The sequence below is a fragment of the Choloepus didactylus genome, chromosome 9 (genome assembly GCF_015220235.1).
Source record: "Choloepus didactylus isolate mChoDid1 chromosome 9, mChoDid1.pri, whole genome shotgun sequence".
In the NCBI taxonomy this organism is placed as follows: Eukaryota; Metazoa; Chordata; class Mammalia; order Pilosa; family Megalonychidae; genus Choloepus; species Choloepus didactylus.
In genome coordinates this window covers 98,940,567-98,961,674 of record NC_051315.1, presented here as the reverse complement: position 1 = coordinate 98,961,674, position 21,108 = coordinate 98,940,567, and the positions used below count along the sequence as shown (strand labels likewise).

At 37.1% G+C, this 21,108-nt stretch overlaps 1 protein-coding gene across 1 annotated transcript in view; it reads left to right on the top strand.

Moving 5' to 3' along the window:
- Positions 1–2,240: 2,240 nt before the first annotated feature.
- Positions 2,241–21,108, top strand: part of GPR1 (G protein-coupled receptor 1) — a 56,600-nt gene continuing 37,732 nt past the window's right edge. The window contains exons 1-3 of the mRNA XM_037849840.1: positions 2,241–2,273; positions 8,326–8,496; positions 12,856–13,007. The gene's annotated coding sequence lies outside the window, so the exon portion shown is untranslated. The remainder of the gene's footprint in view (positions 2,274–8,325; positions 8,497–12,855; positions 13,008–21,108) is intronic.

The following is a 21,108-nucleotide window of genomic DNA, read 5'->3' as shown; positions in this document are numbered from 1 at the left end:
GTTTTATATTTCACTATAATATTTCTTAAAATGTGCTTATCCTTTGGGATTCAGCTTGATAGTACATTATGTCAGGATAAGATGTACCAGTGATTGCTTTAAAGGCAGATTTGACAGCACTGAAACTTTTGTGTTTTGGAGTCAGAATAAAGTTGCCACATTTTAAAATGCCTTGAAAAACATCTATGGAAAGTGATATTTTGCAGTCATTAAAAACAAGCTTTTGAATAATATGTGATAACATGGGAAAATGCTTTTGCTGTAAGTAAAACAAGCAGGTTACAAAACTGTAGGTGCACCCTAATTTCACAGAGACATTTAAAGAATATAGAAATATACCAAAATGTCAAAATTTTTATTTCTCTAAACAGTAGTGTTAAGAATGATTTTAATTTCCATTTTTATATGTTTTTTCTTGTATTTTCTGAATACACTATGATAAGCATGCTACTTTTTAACTGAAAAAGAATATTATTTTAAAAGTTACTTTGAATGGGTGGGTGGAATGTGTTACGGCAGGTCATTGACTTGAGAGCAATAAAACCAAAACAACTGGTTCCAACTCATTACATGGGAGTTTCAGTCTAAGAATACCAAGAATCTTCAAACCTGTGGTAAAAATAATATCCTAGGCCCCTTTTTAGCCTCCTCCTCCCAGGATCTTGACTTGGAACTCAGTATTCCAGCCAAGTCATAGCCAGGACCTACATGTACTTCCTTTCTATCTATTCAAATTGCCACTGTGAGGTTGGCTCCCTCACCCCTCACAGGGCTGTTCTTCCTGCCTTCCTCTCCCTGCAGTGCTTCAGGCTGGCTGCTTAGCCTGGGGTCCTTCCTTTGCCTAACCCATCAGCAGAAGCCTTCTTTTTAAAATTCAGTACAGACGACAACTCCAGCACAATGAAATAAACCCAGGGGACCTGGACATACGTTGCTCAGCTCATGACTGTCCCCGTGTGCCTTGGCAGAGGGGCACTTGTACATTGACACCTGGGACAGATCAATCTTTAGCACCCCCTCAATAGGACAAAATTATTTTCATATCATGAAATGAAACAAAAATAAATATAGACTATGAGAATTTACATTTAATGAACTTCATATATAACTATGCCAGGAAACAACTTTATAAATAAATAAATAATACATATTGTCGCTACAAAAAAAGAAAAAAAAAATGGCAACTATTTATTCAATAGTTTTTATATCTAGCTACCAACTTGACATAGATTTGTTATAGGCTGATATAATAATATTTCATGTAAATAATTGTCCCCCCAATTAATAACTGAATTTTAATAAAACTAGAATGTCTAACAATTTAGATAACTACTGAGTCACATCATTGCCAGTTTTTACTTTTTTATTCAGTCTTTTATTTTACAACAAATAATTTAAAAAGAATGTCTTTCAATTTTAAAGATATTATCCAAATTCAGTAAAAAAAAAGTACATCTGTGAACAAAAATATACATTTGCCAAACAAAAAATATTATACCTTGAAGCTCACACTTTGTTTCGCAGCTTTAAATTTTCAATACAAATTAAAACTCCAAGTGGTCACATGGAATGAAGAAATTTAAGTGACTCAAGTTCTATTTCTTTGTCTTTACCATGACTGTGCTAGCACTGTGTATTTCAAATCCCCCAGTTAAATGCAGGAATATGTAACATCAAGGGTTGAGACCCACACCAGTGATTCTGAACCATCATTAAAAATCCCCAAATCAGCAGGTAATGGAGACCACCTGTATTGTTCGGGTCCATTGCGTAACTGTGAGTTCTTCCAGTTAATGTCCATGTAAAATGTATTGTCTATTAAAGGATAGATAACAAAAATAAAAATAAGAATAATCAATTGCCATGTAAAATACATTTTCTATGAAAAAATAATTAAAAGTGCATATGTATATATAGATATACATACATACATATAATTAAAACTCCAATATATGTAGATATACATACATATATATAATTAAAACTCCATAATCACAATTGTTTAGAAATTAAACCAACAAAAGATTTTTTGAGGGGAGGAGTATTGCATCATTAGTGTTGTTTAAAATTGCTGCCACATGATGATAACAAAAAGCAGTCTGGGACTTCCAGGGAAGATGGCAGAGTAGAGAGGTCCAGGACTCAATCCTCTCACCAAAACAACTACTAAACAGGCAGGAGCCATCTAAAACAACTATTTTGAAATTCAAGAAGCCAGAAGAACACTATGCAGCGTCCAGGGAAGAGAAGGAAGAAGAGGCTGATCAATTAAGGTAAAGAATAGTAAATTGCTTTCTCCACACCATGGCTACTGGTGCACACCCCCAACTTTAGCGGCAGGCTGCCATGGTGTCCAGTACCTGGCTGGTTGCTGGTGACAGGGATATAAGGGTCCTCTTCCCCAAGAACAGGGGTGTGCATGGCTGATCACTGGTCATGGCTTTTGATTAGCAAATCTGGATCTCTGGGTCTTGGCTCTAAAGGCAGCTATTGTTGCAACCTGCCTCGGACAAAGGCAGCAGAAGCCATTGTTTCAACCCTCCACAGATGGGGACAGAAGTGGTAGAGATTTAAAGACACAGGACTTCCTTAGGACTGTGGAGGAAGATTAGCAGAACAGCTACATTTGCTGGGCAGACCAGGAAAGCTCAGCTTTGGGGACCCATTGGAGAAGTTTTTGGCACACTTCCTGACCCCCTCCACAGGGCACTTTGGAGCCAGTCTCCATCCTCTTCATAGATCCTGTCCCCTGTTTTGGCTGAGAAAGACAAAATAGGGAATTCCTCCCCAGGGTTCCCCTCCCCCCCCCCCCCAAATTTGCCAGCCAGTTAAAAGCAGCATAAGAAAATGAAAAGAGTTTAAAAAACTATAGAGGTGGATATTCTGGGACAAAGTTCTGCCAGCTTCAGTTACCTGGGAGAGAGAAATTTGTCCCCTGGTAAACAGAGGAGAAAACCAAACTCCCATAAACAGGAGAATGCCGAAACGATTAAAAAGCAAAAGCCCAGGACAAGACAGAGGCCCAGTAAGACAGGGAAAACCCTACACACTGCATTTGCCTCAGGCAGAACTTCCTGTTTTATCACCAACTGGTTACAAATCCAAGAAACACACATCCCAGGGACTAAATACGAGAGTTAACATTTTAAAATATTAAAATGTACAGTGTGCAACAAGAGTACAAGACAATGAAACAGGAAATGAGGGCCCATCCAAAGGAAGAGGGTAAAAATCCAGAAAACACCAATGAAGATGAGAATGTGACATACTGAACAAAGCCTTTTTAAAAAAATTATATTAAAAGTGCTTAAGGACTGAGAGAGACAAGGAAGAGACAACCAAAAGAGAGCTGAGGTGGCTAAACTAATATCAGATAAAATAGACTTCAAGTAAAAAATAGTTATGAGAGACAAGGATGGTCATTACATACTGATACAGGGGATAATTCAACAGGAAGATGTAACAATTATAAATATATATATGAACCTAACAGCAGAGCCCCAAAACATATGAAGCAAATACTGACAGATTTGAAAGGAGATACTGACATTTCTACATTAATAGTAGGAGACTTTAACACACCACTCTCAATAATGGATAGAACATCTAGTCAGAGGATCAATAAGGAAGTACAGGACTTGAATGATACATTAAACCAACAAGACCTAACAGACAGATGGAGAACACTGCACCCAAAGAAAACAGAATATATATTCTTCTCAAGTGTGGATCATTCTCCAGGATAGACCATATGTTGTGTAACAAAGTAAGTCTGAATAAATTCAAAAATATTAAAATCATGCAATGTATATTCTCTGACCAGAAAGGAATGAAGCTAGAAATCAACAACAGAGGGAGAAGGAGAAAATTCACAAATATGTGCAAATTAAACAACATATTCTTAAACAACCAATGGGTTAAAGAGGAAATCAGAAGCAAAATTAGGAAATAACTTGAGGTGAATGAAAATGAAAATACAACAAACCAAAATTTATGGCATGCAGTGAAGGCAGTGCTGAGAGGGAAATTTATAGCTCTAAAGGCTTATATTTAAAAAGAAGAAAGACTTCAAATTAGAGAGCTAACCTCAAAACTGGAAGAATGAGAAAAAGAAGAGAAAACTAAACCCAAAACAAGCAGAAGGAAGGAAATAACAAAGATTAAAATGGAGATAAATGAAATAGAAAACATCAACAACAAAAAATAGAATCAACAAGTCCAAAAGTTGGTTCTTTGAAAAGATCAACAAAATTGACAAATATTTAGCTAGACTGACAAAGAAAAAAAGAGAGAGAATACAAATAACGAAAATCAGAAATGTAAAGGGGGACCTTGCTACCAACCCTGCTGATATAAAAAGGACTGTAAGTGGATACTATGAACAACTGGATGCCAATAAATTAGATAACCTAGATGCAAATTCTAGAAACACATAAACCACCTACATTGCCTCAAGAAGAAAGAGAAGGTATCAATAAACCAATTACTAGTAAAGAGATTGAATCAGTAATCAAAAACCTCTCAACAAAGAAATGCCCAGGACAGATGGTTTCAAAGGGGAATTCTACCAAACATTCCAAGAATTGACTCCAATTCTGCAGAGACTCTTCCAAAAAATTGAAGAGAAGGGAACACTCCCTAACTCATTCTACAAGGCCAATATCACTCTCATACCAAAGTTGGATAAAAATACCAAAAGAAAAGAAAACTACAGACCAATATCTTTTATGAATATAGATTCAAAAATCCTTGACATAATACTAGCAAACTGAATCCAACAGCACATTAAAAGAAGTATATACCATGATCAGGTGAGATTTATCCCGCATATGTGGGGTTGGTTCAACATAAGAAAATCAGTTAATTTAATACACTACATTAATATAATGATGGAGGAAAAACATGATCATCTCAATTACTGGAGAAAAGGCATTTGACAATATACAGCACTCCTTTCTTGATAAAAACACTTAGAGCACTTGGAATAGAAGGAAGCTTCCTCAACATGATAAAGGGCATAATGAAAAGCCCACAGCTAACATCATTCTTAATGGTAAAAGACTGACAGCTTTCTCTCAAAGATCAGGAACAAGACAAGGATGCCCACTTTCACCATTGTTATTCAACATTTTACTGGAAGTTCTTGCCAGAGCAATTAGGCCAGAAACAGAAAGAAAAGGCATCCAAATTGGAAAGTAAGATGTAAAACTTTCCCTATTTGTGGATGATATGCTGCTACATACAGAAAATCCTGAAAAATCCACCACAAAGTTCCTAGAGCTAATATATAAATTCAACAAAGTGGTGGGGTACAGGATTAATACCCAAAAATCACCAGTGCCTCTATGCCCAAGCAGTGAACAATCTGAAGAAGAAATCCAGAAAAAAATTCAATTCCCAATAGCAACTAAAAGAATCAAATATCTAGGAGTAAATCTAACCAAGGATGTAAAGGATTTGTACACAGCAAACTACAAAATATTGCTAAAAGAAAGTAAAGAAGACTTAAGTAAATGGAAAGATATTCTGTATTCATGAATAGGAAGACTAAATATTTGTCAAGATGCCAATGCTACCCAAAGCAACTTATAAATTCAATACAATAATGCAATCCCAATCAAAATTCCAACAACCTTCTTTGCAGATATGGAAAAGCCAATAACCAAGTTTTTATGGAAGTGTAGGGGACCTAAATAGTTAAAGGTACCTTTAAAAAGTGTGAAGTTGGAGGACTTACACTTCCTGATCCCAAAAACTTATTAAAAAGCCACACTAATCAAAACAACATGGTACTGGCACAAGGACAGACATATAGACCAATGGAATAGAACAAAGAGCTCAGAAATCAACCCTCACATTTATGGCCAATTGATTTCTGACAAGGTGGCAAAGGCCACTCAACTGGGAAAGAATAGTATCTTCAACAAATGGTTCTGGGAAAACAGGATCTCCAAGTGCAAAAAAAAAAAAAAAGATAAGGAGGACCCCCTACCTCACATCATATACAAAAATCAACTCCAAATGGATCAAAGACCTAAATAGAAGAGCTAGAACTATCAAACTCCTAGAAGAAAACATAGGGAAGTATCTTCAGGACCTTGTATTAGGCAATGGTTTCTTAGACTTTACACCCAAGCTACCACAGAAATAGATAAATGGGACATCACCAAAATAAAAAAACTTTTATGCATCAAAATACTTTATCATGAAAGTAAAACAACAACCTATACAATGGGGGAAAATATTTGGAAACCACATATCTGAAAAATGATTTATACCCAGAATATATAAAGATATCCATCAACTTTACAATAAAAAGATAAAAAATCCAGTTACAAAATGTGCAATAGATTTGAGCAGACATTTTCCAAAGAAGATATACACATGGCCAGAAAGCACATGAAAAGATGCTCAATATCATTAAACATCAGGGAAATGCAAATGAAAAACCACAATGAGATACCATTTCACACCCATTAGAATGGCTGCTACTAAAAAATGGAGAATAACACACGTTGGAGAAGATGCAGAAAAATAGGAACACTCATTCCTTTGCTGTTGGCAATGTAAAATGGTTGAAGACAGTTTGGCTGTTCCTCAGAAAGCTAAGAATAGAACTACCATATGACCTGGCAGTCCCACTACTATGTATAAACCAAAAGACTTGAAAGCAGAGGCTTGAACAGATACTTGCACACTGATGTTCACAGCGTCATTATTCACAATTGTCAAAAGATGAAAGCAACCTAAGTATCTATCAACAGATGAATGATAAATAAAATGTGGTATACACACACAATGGAATATTATTCAGTTGTAAAAAGGAATGAAGTCCTGATATATGCAACAACATGGATGAACCTTGAAGACAACAAGTTGAATGAAATAAGCCAGACACAAAAGGACACATATTTGTATGATCTCGCTGATTTGAAACAATTAGAATAAGCAAATTCATAGAGTCAGAATCTAGAATAGGTTTCCAGGGGATGACATAGGGAATGGGAAATTAAGGCTTAAAAAGTACAGAATTCCTATTTGGAATGATGGAAATGTGTTGGTAATGAATGGTGGTGATGATAACACAACATGGTGAACATAATTACCAGCACTGAAATATATATATGAATATGATTAAAAGGGGAAATGTTAGATTATATATATGGTAACAGAATAAAAAAATTAAAAAAAATCCTTGGAACTACACTATACAAACAGTGAACCCTAAGTTAAACCATGGACTTTAGTCAATAGTACACAATTATAAAAATATGCTATCATCTGTTGTAACAAATGTTCCACACCCAATGCAAGGTATTGGTGGTGGGGTGGTATATAGGAATACTGTATTTTATGCTTGATTGTTCTGTAAACCCACAAAATCTCTAATAAAGAAAAAAAATTTTAATTAAAAAAGTAATCTTGCTTTCAGTTGGTTTTATGATTGTATTAAAATTCTCCACACCATGGTTTCATAGGTAAGCTGGTTAAAGCTGGTTTTGTTTTATTGAATCTTGATTTATAATGCATTCATATTTTACATAGGAAACATAAAGGAATTATTTTGTAATAAACAAACAATAAATTCCTTATGTAATAAAAATGATCATCCTGTGACTTATCTTTCTGTGTATTAGATTCTATTCAATTGAATAAACTCAGTAAGAAAAGGATTAAAAAGAGACTCAAGGGCCAAAAGTGCAAATTCCTGGAGGGCCCAGGAGGATGGTGTCCAACAGTGAAGAGGGCAAGGGAGAAACGTGTGGAATGGAGAGTCATGCCCTGCCAAACATGGGCAGGCAGACCCCTTCCAACTGTGGCCCTTTGGGAAGGTGAGCTTAGTGTTATCGGAATCTTTTGATTTTTCCATGAGGAGTGAAAAATCTTGATGGCTGTGTTTGATTTCCTGATTTCTAAATGTTGGGAACTAATTCAAACTTCAGAAAACACCATATAGTGCAAACAAAACACATCCACAGGCTGCATCAGACCCTTGGGCAGCCGGTTTCCTACCAAAAAATGCAAAAGTAGCTATTGAACAGCTTAAAGAGGTCGAGATAATGTGCTTCATTCTCCAATTTCTTTCCTTTCCTAAAATGTGACATTTGGGGGAAAATTCAGACACACTTACATCATAACCACAATTAACTGTAGTTTAACGAGCAAAGTAGTATAATTAGAGTCGGCAGTTGGGAGTGGACTGAACTCCCACAGCAGTCATCTCTCCTCAGTCAGGGCCAAGGATGGTGTCACCCAGATGCCTGTCAACTAAATGATATATAAGAGTTTCATTTAACCACTGACAAACCACATTTCCTTTTCCAGGGCAATGAGTTAAAAGATTATTTTCCTCGCTTGGTGACACAGAGAGGAAATACTTCTTCCTAAACTCAGGGAAGCTGCGACCAGTTCTCCCAGAGAAGGTTCAGAGTGCAGAGCCCTGAGGACCACCCCCACTCCTTCCTGTAGCTGCTCAGCCCAGCCACCTTACCAGAGGTGAGTGATTGCTTTGCCCCCCAAAAGCTACAGTTAAGAAAACTAAAAGCTCAGTTCTCAGAGATAGGAAAATTTACAAATCCTTTTATCTAGATTCATTTTTATTGGCATTTGGCCTATTGAAAGAGGTTTATTCAAATTAAAGATAAGAGTAATAGAAGCTGTTCCCCACATTTCCACAGGCAATTAGAATTTTGTGTATTTTAGTGGAAAACAAGATGTAGAGCTAAATCTTCCAACAGACCTTCCGATTGAATATCCTCAAGGCTCAGTCCTGGCCGGGACAATGCAGAATTATAAGCAAGAATTTGAGGAAGGCTTTATCCTCAAGTGACCTTTAAAAACTCCCCTGCTTAAAGTGGCATGAAATCTTCCCTGGAGGACTGGATTGACAGTTTCTCGTTTTGACCGTGGGGTTCTGGGACGGGAGTCCATGTCAGTCCCCGGAAACAGCTTTACATGGTTCCAGCCTCACTGTTTAACCAAATAAAGGCCCTAGAGTCTAATCTCTGATCCTGCCTATCCTGAAGAATTAGGACTAAGAAGGGCACTTACAAATAAGATAGTCATCGCCCTGTATGACAAGAGGAAAAAAATGTAAAAGAAGTGAGGTCTTCCAGTTTTTCACAAATCAGTTTCTTTCATAAGAAATTTTCCATTTGTATAATATTATCCCTTTTCCAATGATTATGCTTTGTCCTGAATGGTTTTTTGTTGCTGTTTCTTGTTTTGTTTTTTACAAACAGAAAAATAAATTAGAAATGATCATTAACAAAAATGAACATGATCTGATTGCGTTCTCCCAAATGTCTATTTCCAAAATTCCTATCATCAGAGTATTTAGGGGTTTGGGACAGAGATGCTATTTAACATCAAACAAAACAGAGAAAGGAATGACAAAACCTTGATCATGTCAAAATATGGGAGGCCCAAATTTTTTTCTGCTTGGGGGGGGAGTGGGTAGGATTAAGAGAAGATGACCCACTTAAAATTGCCCAACACATTGTAACTATTAGAACTTCATTAGATTAGTAAAATTCTCCTCTTTTAAATTGTGATATCTTTAAAAGGACAGTTCTCTAACAGTGAAATTTTAAGCATCAGTGGGAACAAGCTAATTTTAGGGAAAGGGAGATCCTGTTCCCTGAAATGATATGATAGAGGCACTGCATATCTTGCCCCCTGAACCAAGTTGGCCCTACAGACCTATTTACATGCACATACCCCTAGACCAACCTCTTGAAATACTAACCACAGGCTCCAGGGAACCTGGAATGACTTAGAAAGTGGTGAAACTGTCCTGAAATCCCTCTATCTATAGAAGTTATTTCTACCCCTTCCTCACATCTAACTCAATTCTATAAACATCTCTTCTCTTAGAGAGAGATGGATAACCCAGTAGTTAAGCCTCTTAACTTAAAATCATGGCCTCTGCAGTCAGAATTCCTGAGACCAAACCCCAAGTCAGCTATTTATTTTAGAGGCTCTGACTCAGTTTGCCAGAGCTACTGTGACAAATAGCACACAATGGGTTGGCATTTATTGTCTCATGGTTTTGAAGGCTAGAAGTTCAAAACACAGTGTTGGCAAGGCCATATTTTCTCACAGTCTATAGCTTTCTAGCGACGGCAGTCCTCCGTCACATGGCAATGTCCTTGGTCTTCTCCTGTGTCTCTCTCTGACTTCTGTCTTCTACATCGTCTAGCTTTTTTGGGTTTCTGGTTTCTACTGACTGACCACATCTGCATTTACTCTCTTTTTAAGGCCTCTAGTAATATGGATTAAGATCCACCCTGATTCAATTGACCTTAACTAATAACATTTTCAAAAGGTCCTAATTACAAATGGATTCACACCTGATAGGAACGTGGATTAAAATTAAGAACATGTCTTTTGTTGGGGTACATGATTCAGTCCCCAATAGGCTCTATTAATACATCTCCAATTAGCTAACTCACAGGATTAACCAAGACACAAAACAGCCTGGCTGAAGTTCATTGCATCCCCAATGCTCTGGGGTGGCAGGTAGGTTATCTCTAGTACATCTGAGCACTTCCGATTCAACCACTTTTAAGTAACTGATCAACCAGAGGTCTGGATCTTACAGGATAGGTGATATTGACAGCTACTACCATATAGCACTATTACATAACCTTGACACTAGCAACATTTTGGACCAAAAAAGTATTGTTGGGGGCTGACCTGTGCATTGTAGAATGTTTAAGCAGCATCCCTGGTCTCTACTTACTAGATGCCAGTAGTTCACCCCCACCACAGTCATGATAAGCAAAAATGTCTCCAGAAATTACCAAATGGTCCCTGGGAGGACAAAGTTACCCCCTTCCCTCCAGTTGACAAGCACTGATGTAGCCCATCATGTGTTCCTCAGTTTCATCATCTCTAAAACGGGACTCATAACAATACTCCTTGCCTCAGATTATTGTAAGGTTTAAATCAGATGATGTATGTTTTAGGGTTCCCTAGAAGCAGAGCTGAGATGGGGATTCTTGTGCAAGTGATTTAACAAATTGTGCTCACAGGAGAACCTGATAGGAGTGGAGGCAACAGGGTGGGAATGGGGGGAAAGTAAAGCAAAGCCGTGATCTCAGCTGTATTCCAGACACCACCAGATCCCTCTGGGCTTTGGGGCATAGACAGCCCTGCAGAGTCTGTCCCAATTTGAGGCAAGGCAAGGGAAGAGGGCTTCTCACACACATGTGTACACACCCCACACGACTCAGTTACCGGCTCCAAGCTGCCCTGGATTGGAGGGTGAGATATCTAGGCACCTTTGGAGAGACAGTTCGAATGTCCACAGGCAGTCCTGTGGGGAAGGAACATCCACCACAGATGGTAAGAGGGATTCCCGAGGATCTGACTGGGGAACCAGCAGCCTCTCTTCAAGTGTGTGTACTGTGGGTATACTGTGCTTGGCACATGGTGAGTGCTGGCCAGTATCCATTGTTAGTACTGTTTTGATTTTCTCTCTCTTTCTCTATCCTTTGCTACTCAATGTTCCTGCTCTACCACCCAAAACAACTCAAAACCACATAAAGTAACCAAAACTTCCTGAAATTCTCCTCAGAATGCCTTTTGTGGATAAAATCATGCATTTGTGTAATTATGGAACATAGCCTGGAACTATTAGCAAACACTGACACTGCTGGATGCAAAGAAGTGAGGACAGGTAGGCAGATATGGGTCTCTAGCAGAGAACTTCATCACTAGCCCTTCACTGACCACATCTACACTTAGAAAAAAAAAGACTGAAAAGAAATATGACAAGGTCACGAATAGTAGATAGTTCTGTGGCATCAAAGGATTGTGGGCAAGCATGGGAGGAATGTACATCAGTATGGGCTGAGGGATATTTGCAGTCTGAAAAAGCATATCCACCCACCCCCAGGGTTAATCCCATACCCTGCCTCTTCTACACCGCCCCCCCATTTGAGAATTACTGACTTAGATTCTCTAGACATGATCTTTAACAGCAGACAATAATAATTAAAATACAAAATAGTGTGCTTCTCTGGCAGCTGATCTTCTATGACCTAACAGTGTTCAATTTCCAATATTACATGGTCAGGCTAATGTTAGACTTTACAAAAATCAAGTTAGTTCTGCAGAGAAAAGCTAACCACATCAAGGTTTGCTTACCTTCAAATTTCTGAATTCTGAGTCCTGTCTCAGGGACACAGATGTGCCCACATCTGCCAGGGCCGCCATCATAGTGAGGGAGAAAGATCCAACCTTCAGTTTCCTCGTGGCCAGGAAAGTTCCCTCTCGACCTACTCAGGTAAAGAACTAAAATAAATACTTAACCAATGTGTGATTCCATTTCTTCAATATCAGAACACACTGAAACCCAGGATATGGCTTGAAATTGTATGCATTTTTAGTTTTATGCTTTAGCCACCAGCTGAAACAACAGAGGTGAAACACACGCTGGCTTGGTTTTGAAATAAATACAAAAAGAATCAGGAGCAGTAAATAAAATCTGTCTCCTAATGTGCCCTATAGTTTGCTGTACTTTTGAAGAGCTCCCCATTGACATTCTCAGGCATATGTTCATTTTATCACTGCTAATTTAACTTAACTTTTCATAAGCAAAAGACCATCCAACAGAGGATCAGTGTCCCCAACACCACTGCTTCTCAGCCTGCAGCAGGCAGCTAGAAGCAGTGATTTCCATTTAAAAAAGCAAACCTCAGTTACACACTCACACGCTAAGCAAAAGAATTAATTTGTCCAGTATGTCCATTTCTTATTTTTCTCCTGGAATACAAGATGAATTTTTATGGAGGGCAGTGGAGGAGGGGAAGAACAACATTCAAAACCCAACATCGTTCTCCTGTACAGTGTCATTTCAAAAGCCAGATAAAAGCCACATGAGGAGGCTGGAAAAAGAGTGTACAACACAGTCGTTCAAAAACCACCCTCCATTTCATTCTGGAGCCCGGAGGTTACACCCAGGCATCACAATAGCTTCTCTACTTGCAGAACATTAACTGGTAAGTGCTTTCCAGTTTGTTTTTCTCAAACTGACACATTTGCAGCTGATCTCATGAGGATTCTTGCAGATTATTCATTTACAAAGCAGCATTTTGACTAAGTACCAGCTGGCAAGAAAAGAAAAAGTACTCCTGACAGTTTACAAAAAGCTCTATTTGCAGAATCATATATTTGGTCCTATCAAAAGTGTTTAGGGATCATACAAGGTCTGCTACAGCTGCAGATTAACTCTAAAATGCTGAAAGAGAGAAAATGAGGACGTAGGGGTGGGGGTGGGAGGAGACAAAGAACTTTCAGTAATTTTCATGGTTTTTACCTACTTAACTACAGCTCATAAATTTGGATTTTAAGTAGTTGTAGTCCAGAAATGGTCAAACAGCATTTGCGGAAAGCCCACAGTGGAGAATCTAGTAGGAGAAAATGGTACTCTGTGATGAAAATTGAAACTGCTCTCCTTATATTACAAGGTAGGAAAAAGTTCTAAATTGAGTTGTATTGTGTGTGGGTTGGGTTGGTTGGTTTGTTTGTTTTTTCCTTTTTTAAGGATGAACAGCCCGTTTGTTTTGAAGTGTGTCCCTTGTTGTTGTTGCATTTCTGAGATCTCATAATCAATTGGCTATTAGAATAATTGGCACCTGGTCCCTCCCAAGTGGGAGCAAGTGGCTAACTGCAGTTAGGGGAGGGTGCAGCTATTTGATTTCTCCTTTTCTCGTCAGATAACTGGGAACACTAGTTGCTTTTTGTCTGAAAGTTTACCTTTTCATCCAAATGAAAACTAATGCAAACCAAGTAAAGGTTCATAACACAATTCTTACTGGCAATTACTCTTAAATTGGCCCTTCTCACTTAAGACAAACTCATTTGCTCAAGAAGCCACAAATCTTTCGCTAATTTAATCCACTAGTATCCTTTTTTGTTTGTTTTGTAAAGGAGGCCAAGGAACCTTCCCCCCACCCCGCCCCACCCCTGGTCTCAAATTACCTAGTACAAGTAATTCCTCTTGCTGAATAATTCTTAGCATGTTTGCACATCTTTTCAGCACTATATGATTTTTTTAAGCTTTTTCAGGGCTTATGCTTTTGATTTTATCTCAATTTAAGTCCTTTAGTTTATGAAAGAATGTCATACTTTTTCTATGTAGCTTTACCGCCGATTTTCATCCCCTAAAGTAGATACATAACAGTGTTCTCTTTTTCAAATGTCACAGTACTTGGAGCAATAATTTTGGCAAGCAATGTAGTAATGTATACGTGCATATGGCAATATTTTTATTCTCTTTGACCCAACAGTACTCTTTTTTGTGAAAGTAACCTACAGACATAGTTTTAAAAAGGGAAAAGCTTTATGCTCAGATGCTTTTTTTGCAATTATATATAATTGTAAAAATTCAAAAGCAATCTAAATATCCAAAACTAGGGGAATAAAGAGCTAATATATCATCTCAGTGGGCCATTTTGCAATCATTAGAAAACCATAGTTTTAAAGATTATGTAGCATCATGGATAGGTGCTTATGTTATAATGTTAACTATGATTACAATTCTGTAAAAAGTAAATGAAGTTGAAACAATGGAAAAACATGCAAAATTGAGAATAATTGTGTTAAGCTAATGGTGAGTCTATGGTTCACTCTTTCTCTTCTTTTTTCTCCCCAAACTTTCTCTACTAGTTTATTACTTTTATAGTTAAAAACTTTATAACAACAAAAAAAAAATCCTACTTATTTTTTTCTTCTGGTCTCAATTTTCATACAAACCCCCCAAACTTAAACCCTCATATCTGGTGGAGCTAATCATTTCTAATTCAGATGGGTTCTTTCATGACACTGACTTTAGTAAATGTTTCTGCCTCACAAAACTTTTAATGAAAGTAATAAAAGCCAAGACCATAATAAAAGCTGTAGTAGAAAAATGAAAAAGACAAACATAACTAAATGAAAATTACTAAAACAGCACTCTTTTAAAACTGAACACTTTCTACATATATCTCAAATATATGGTTGCATGACCTCTTTCAAATTGCTGTTTTGATTTTGTCCACGTTACCCCAGAGTTCTGACCTTAGCTCACCCTCTAACTTATTGAGTGGCCTGAGACATAGCAAACTCTCTGGACTTCAGTTTCCTTTCCTCCGAAATAAATCTGTTGGGCAAGGTTCCCTCCAGCTTCTCAACTTTTTTTGTCTCTGCTCAGTAAAGGGTGCCTAGCATACACAGGGACTATATAATAAATATTTGGTGAAAAAATCTTATATGCAGGCTTTTTGTTGTCTTCTATAATTGTCTTATTGTGTTCTGATTATTCCACTGATAATCAAACAGTTCACTGAAAATGCCCATCATTGTTAAAGAAAATGGTATCAGTAGAAACAAAGTATACATGACTCAGGCACAAACTCTTTGCTAGGAATTATCCCGTTTTCATTTCAGCCAAACACAGGTATTGGTCAGATAATTGATTAGAGGATGGAAAGGAAGGGGTTAGCACTGGGCCTGGCTTTGGTTGAGCAAGAGTTAATCTCAGTGTGAAGCACATTGACCCCGAGAGGGCCAACCCAACCCTGGTCTCATTGGCCCCCCAGTTTGGCAAACAACATCCACTGGCCCAGGTAAACTCGTGTGTGAGACACTGCGTACAGCAACTGTCTGCAGGACAAACGCAAATAGCAACTCTCTGCAGGACAAATGCAAATAAAGACTTGTTTATGACAAAGAATTCATTACATCAAAATAAGGAATGTTGGGGCTTTTTGAATGATTCAATTTTTTGTTTTACTCTCAATTTTCACCTCCATGTTCAAGCAAAGGAAGACAGAAATTGGAAATTTTGATTATTTATTTGGAAGTCTATTTTCTCATTTTTTCTTTTTACCTGTTTTCCTTTTTTGTTTGTTTATCATTAACTAATACAAGTCACCTTTATGTGTCACTTTCAGTCTAGCAAATATTGACTGAACCCTCAGCTAGTGTGATGGGAGGAGATTTTATGGAAGTTTCTTGTCCTCTGTAAGCTTAGAGTTGGGCTGCCTGGAAGACAGAATTTAGCCATTAAACTAAAAAAAATATGAATTGTGTAGTACCTACAAATTACGGAGTTCAGTAAAGAGGGATGGGTGTGAACTGAAGTAGGCAGGTTAGCAGTTTACTGGGGAAGTGAAACAGTGAGAGGTGTGGGTACTGATGCCCTATTGTAAGTATGAGTAAAATGAAAAGATCTGAACTTGACTGGCAGGCTGATGGGGCAGACCACCACAAGTGCTGCATAGCTAAGGAGCCTCATGGAAGAATTTGTTGGAAAAGGAGGAGCCCAGAAGAGACTGTGACCTCTGGGAGAAGAGGGAGTGCAAGAGGAGTTTGCAAATAAAAATGGGAAGAGTTGTTTCCACTAAAATATCAGGGCCCAAGTAGCCCTATTAGGGGTCCCTCTAACAAAAAGTAACATAAAGGAAGAGAATTCTCAAGCCCAAAGCTCTGCCCAGCTCTGATCAGAAAAGTATCCCATTGATCTGCCAGTGAGAAATTGACATCAAGGAGGAGCAGATTTATATACAAACGTATGTAATTCTCTTCTGGAAACCCCAGAAATGTTTTTTTAGGGAAACATTCTCGGGTGAGATGTATTTATTGGGCAAGCAGTGGGTAGTACATCAGCCAACAGGGACACCCCAAGGAGTCCTGAGTTAAAACTCTAAATATAACAATATAATCCCATTTGTACCCACTATAACCTGGGAACATTTTCAGTTTTACAATAAAAATATATATAGCACTTTACACTTTTCACTGTGCTGTTCTTGACAAACTGCTGATTACTATGCTCTGGGAAAACCACATCAGACTCAACTGTGTGGTGAAAGTTCTTAAGTCCTCAAAATCTGTAATATAAGCGTTGCTGATCTAAATACAGTGTTTCAGAATTCAACCAAGCCAGATAATACAAGGGCGCTCAAAGCCAGGCTAACCCAACTGGAAATAGGAAATTTCCAAATGGACTTTGCTTTGAGTGATGCTTTTAAAATGAAGACTGAAGTAGGGTAGGAAAAAGTCAGGTCTGCCGGTAGTTTAGGTAGATATTCTTGGAACACCAACAGCAGGAAGCCTTGTTGGTATCATTTGCAAGAAGGTCATCCCTAGATAACAAAGTTCCAAGCAACAGACAGATGAACCCAAGAACATAATTCATTTCCTGTAGTTTAGCACAGAGTTCAATAAGGAGAGATTCTAGTCTTCCAGGACACATGCAGAAACAAATCAGATTGCATGTATGCTTAAAATATCCTCCAATGTTATTCTCTGAAGTTCTAATTTTGAATTTCTTTTAATGAAAGAAACAAAACAAAAAGTATTGAAGAACTGTTCATGGTCAACCAGTCAGTTACCTGGAATAATAACTGAATCAGTTGGGTATAATCCCTCCATTTCAAGTGCTTTGCCTAGTGAATATGCTACTCAACAAAAGTGGTCATTATAAACACATGTAATATAACCATTGCTAAAGTGCTTTAGGAACACTAGGGGGTGAGTGAGGGCTTCGGATAAAGTCAGAGTTAATATTAAAAAGGAAGAACTACATGGAGAAGTACTTTGAAAGAAGGCATGCAACTTGGCAGCTAGAAAAGACAGAATCAAAGCCAAGCCTAATAAATATGTGCCAGGTTGAATTTTCATAGGATCAAATTGTCTCTAATGGCCTAAAAATAATTTGTATATAAAATTAGGTCATTGAAATTTGAAGAAAATTCATATAGATAGACATACTTATTTTTCATAAAACTTTCCCTTTAGCAGTTTATGATAAACCTCTATTTGAATAGAAAAATCTGGCAATGGAGCATTCTACTTAATTAAATACAACTAAGGGTTGACATAGTTTTGTTTTTTTTATTAAGATATACCATTAAAAGTGCTGTTTTTAATGTATTTGTATTATTATATGAATATTTGTTTTACTTGTGTGTTTTATTTATACATATTATTTGGTTAATTATCTTTAACATTAAAACCATACTAAACATAATACAGCTTTTTGTGTGTGTGTTCCAATAAAACTTTATTTACACACACAAAAAGAACAGGAATGCCAACCCCTGTTACAGATCTTTTCAATACTTTAAAATGCATTATCTATCCCTACAAACATGACAAAGTTTTGACTGAGAAAACATTTCTTCCTTCATATACTAAACATTTATTGAGCACCTTTTATATTTCCAACACTCTGTTCTGTGCTTGAGATACAAGGTTGACTAAAACGGAGTCCTTGCCATTAAGGCTCTCACAGGTTACTGAGGGAGATTATCACATTCACAGATAATTAATACTACAGAGAGGTCAAAGTATACAGTGTACATACAGGGGTTAGGAAGAAAGACCCTGAAGTTAAACAGAACCAGCTAGTCTGGGCTCCACCTCTTCTGCTAATAGCCCAATTTATTTTAGCCTCATGGAAATAATAAAAGTACCTCCCAGAACTGTTGTGAGAATTAAATGGAAAAATGCATCCAAAGCTGCTAAGCACTGTATTGTACTTAACAAATACTCAGGAGATGTTAGGTAACACCATAATGTGTTAAATGCTACTCACTTAATTAAGTATGGTGGTTGTTTGTTACCTTTTGAATGTAGTTAAGTAAACTGTTTTTAATCAGTAAGTGATTGGACCGTCATAACGGTTTATGGAGGACCTGTTTGATTTTGTAATAGTTTGGAGACAAATCTCATCACCTTTCTCTGGAAAGGGGACCTGTTGTCAATCAACAGTCCTACCTAATTAAAGGGCTGAGCAGATTTAACACATTTCTTAGGAGTGAGGCTAGCTTTCCTAGGTACTCAACATTCTTTTAACACCTTTAATAAGAAAGAGGAACGAAAAATAGGAACTAATGGATTTGATGATAATTAGGAACTTAAATTCCCTTCTCAAATTCACCCTTGCCTTTTCAGACAGAAGGAAACAGTTATTGCAGAGATACACATGGCATGTATACCTTTTATCAAAACCCAATGAGTAGTCCCCTGGATTTATTGCATTCTTTCAGTTAATTGATAAATATTTATTGAATCCTACAATTTGCCTGGCACTGTGCTAGGCTCTGGGGTGAAAAGGTAAGCAAAACTGCAGTCTACTGGGGGAGACAGACATTCATCAAATAAGCATTCAAATACCTAACTAAAAATTTCTTTAACTGAAGGAAACATATGACAGTGTAGAGCAGAGGCCCTGATTTAGAATGGGGGACATCAGAGGGTACGCGTGGTCAGGGAAGAGTTAATTTAGAGAGGTAACATCTAAAAATACAATGTACATTTCAGAAAAGCTGATGATTTTCTAATTCATTCCCAAACCACCAGCACATTCAGGAAATAAAAGTTTAATCAAATCAATTGTTTTGTTACCATATGGAAAATGCTAAATTGATATAAATTATTTATTCTATTCTTCAATCATATTGATAGCATGAGACATGAACTTTCTGTTTGATTGTCATTTGACTTCGTAAGGATTTCATTTCATTAACTATTCAAGATAAAGACATTCATCTCTGGAATGATTTTATCATTATTAACGAACAAGCACACACATACAAAATGTATAATTATAATTAATTCTTTACATGCACTAGTCAAAAAATTGGGAAAAGTTTTAGAAGACAGATCACCCTTGGTACATCCTTTGTACCGTGTCTATGAGGGACACCTTGCTCTAAAAAGGCATTTCACATATAAACATGGTGTTTCTCTATGGTTTGCCATTTCTTCTGTGGGAGGTTGAAAGGAAACAAGGGAGTTTCAGCAAACACTTAAAACTCCTTGTCTTGTAGGAGGGATTATAATATACTGAATACTATATAAAAGGGTGTTTCAGTTCTCCTCAGAAATTTGTTAAATCTCCCAAAATGCAGGGAATTAAAAAAAAAAAAAAAGACTGTGGGGAGAGTCTCAGGGCTCTCTTTTGCTTGTCTTTCTAGCCTCTATATTTCATATATTACTCAAATTTGGTCAAATGATAATTAATACCATCTATAGCTATTAATCATTTTAACTTTTTATTGGGATATTTACAAACAAATCCATACTCATTGATTTCAGCCTCAAGTGAAAAAGAAACTTGATTTTTTAAAAATATAGACTTATTTTCTTGTTCTGGCAAATAGAATCTGCTCAACTCCATTGGGTGGTCTTCAGTAATTCCTTAAAAAAAAAAAGTGACCATTTCTTCTTTTTACTTCTTTCTTAAGCAGTCAGTAAATAACTTATTTATCAAACTTAAGAAAATGCCCAATAGGAATTTGTCTGAAAAACCTGTTTTGTTTCTCCCTTGCTGAGGCAGGCAGTTGAGTTGTTCTCTAGCCAGTTGGAATACAAAGGAGGTCAGTGAGATTACAGCAAGAAACCCAGATATGTTGCACCAATATTCATCACAAGAAATGAACTCATCTACACTAATCATTTGGTGCAAAATAAATAAACTCCTTTAGTAGAACATTACCACAGGATCAGAATGTCCTACTTTGGAAAGGAAGAAGTGAGCACAATGTAGCTTTACTGTAACAGCCAGAAACCATTATTTACTTATTTCTCTCTCAGATGTTTCCTCTTAGATTTAACATTATCTCAAGTAACCACAATGTCATCAAATGAGCTTTCTGTTTAAAGTCATTGATCATTAAATCTGCTGGAAGTCCAAGAGTTTGCTATCTTTCAGCAAAGTTGTATGTTAGTTATATGAATTGTTTCAAAATGCATCCTAATAAAAGAACTAACAAAATAAGATTCTAATGATATCTTAAATATTTTGAGCTCTTACTATGGACCAGGCATTATGCTAGGCACTTAGGCACATTATCTTGTATAATTCTTACTGCAGCCCTAAATTGGTTTACCAATGGGTTTTTCTCCCTAGATCACAGATGAAGAAACTGGAGTAGATCATAATTAAAAATATATATGATACATGTGATCACTGCCTTTAGTTTGGTCTCTGTGTTGGGTTGAGCAAGTGTGAGGTAGTACGTACAGATAAGAAAATAGGAAATAGAAGGAAACTACCAGAAATAGAGGGGAAATAGACTCAGGAAAGAGGGAGAAGAAAATTATCATAAT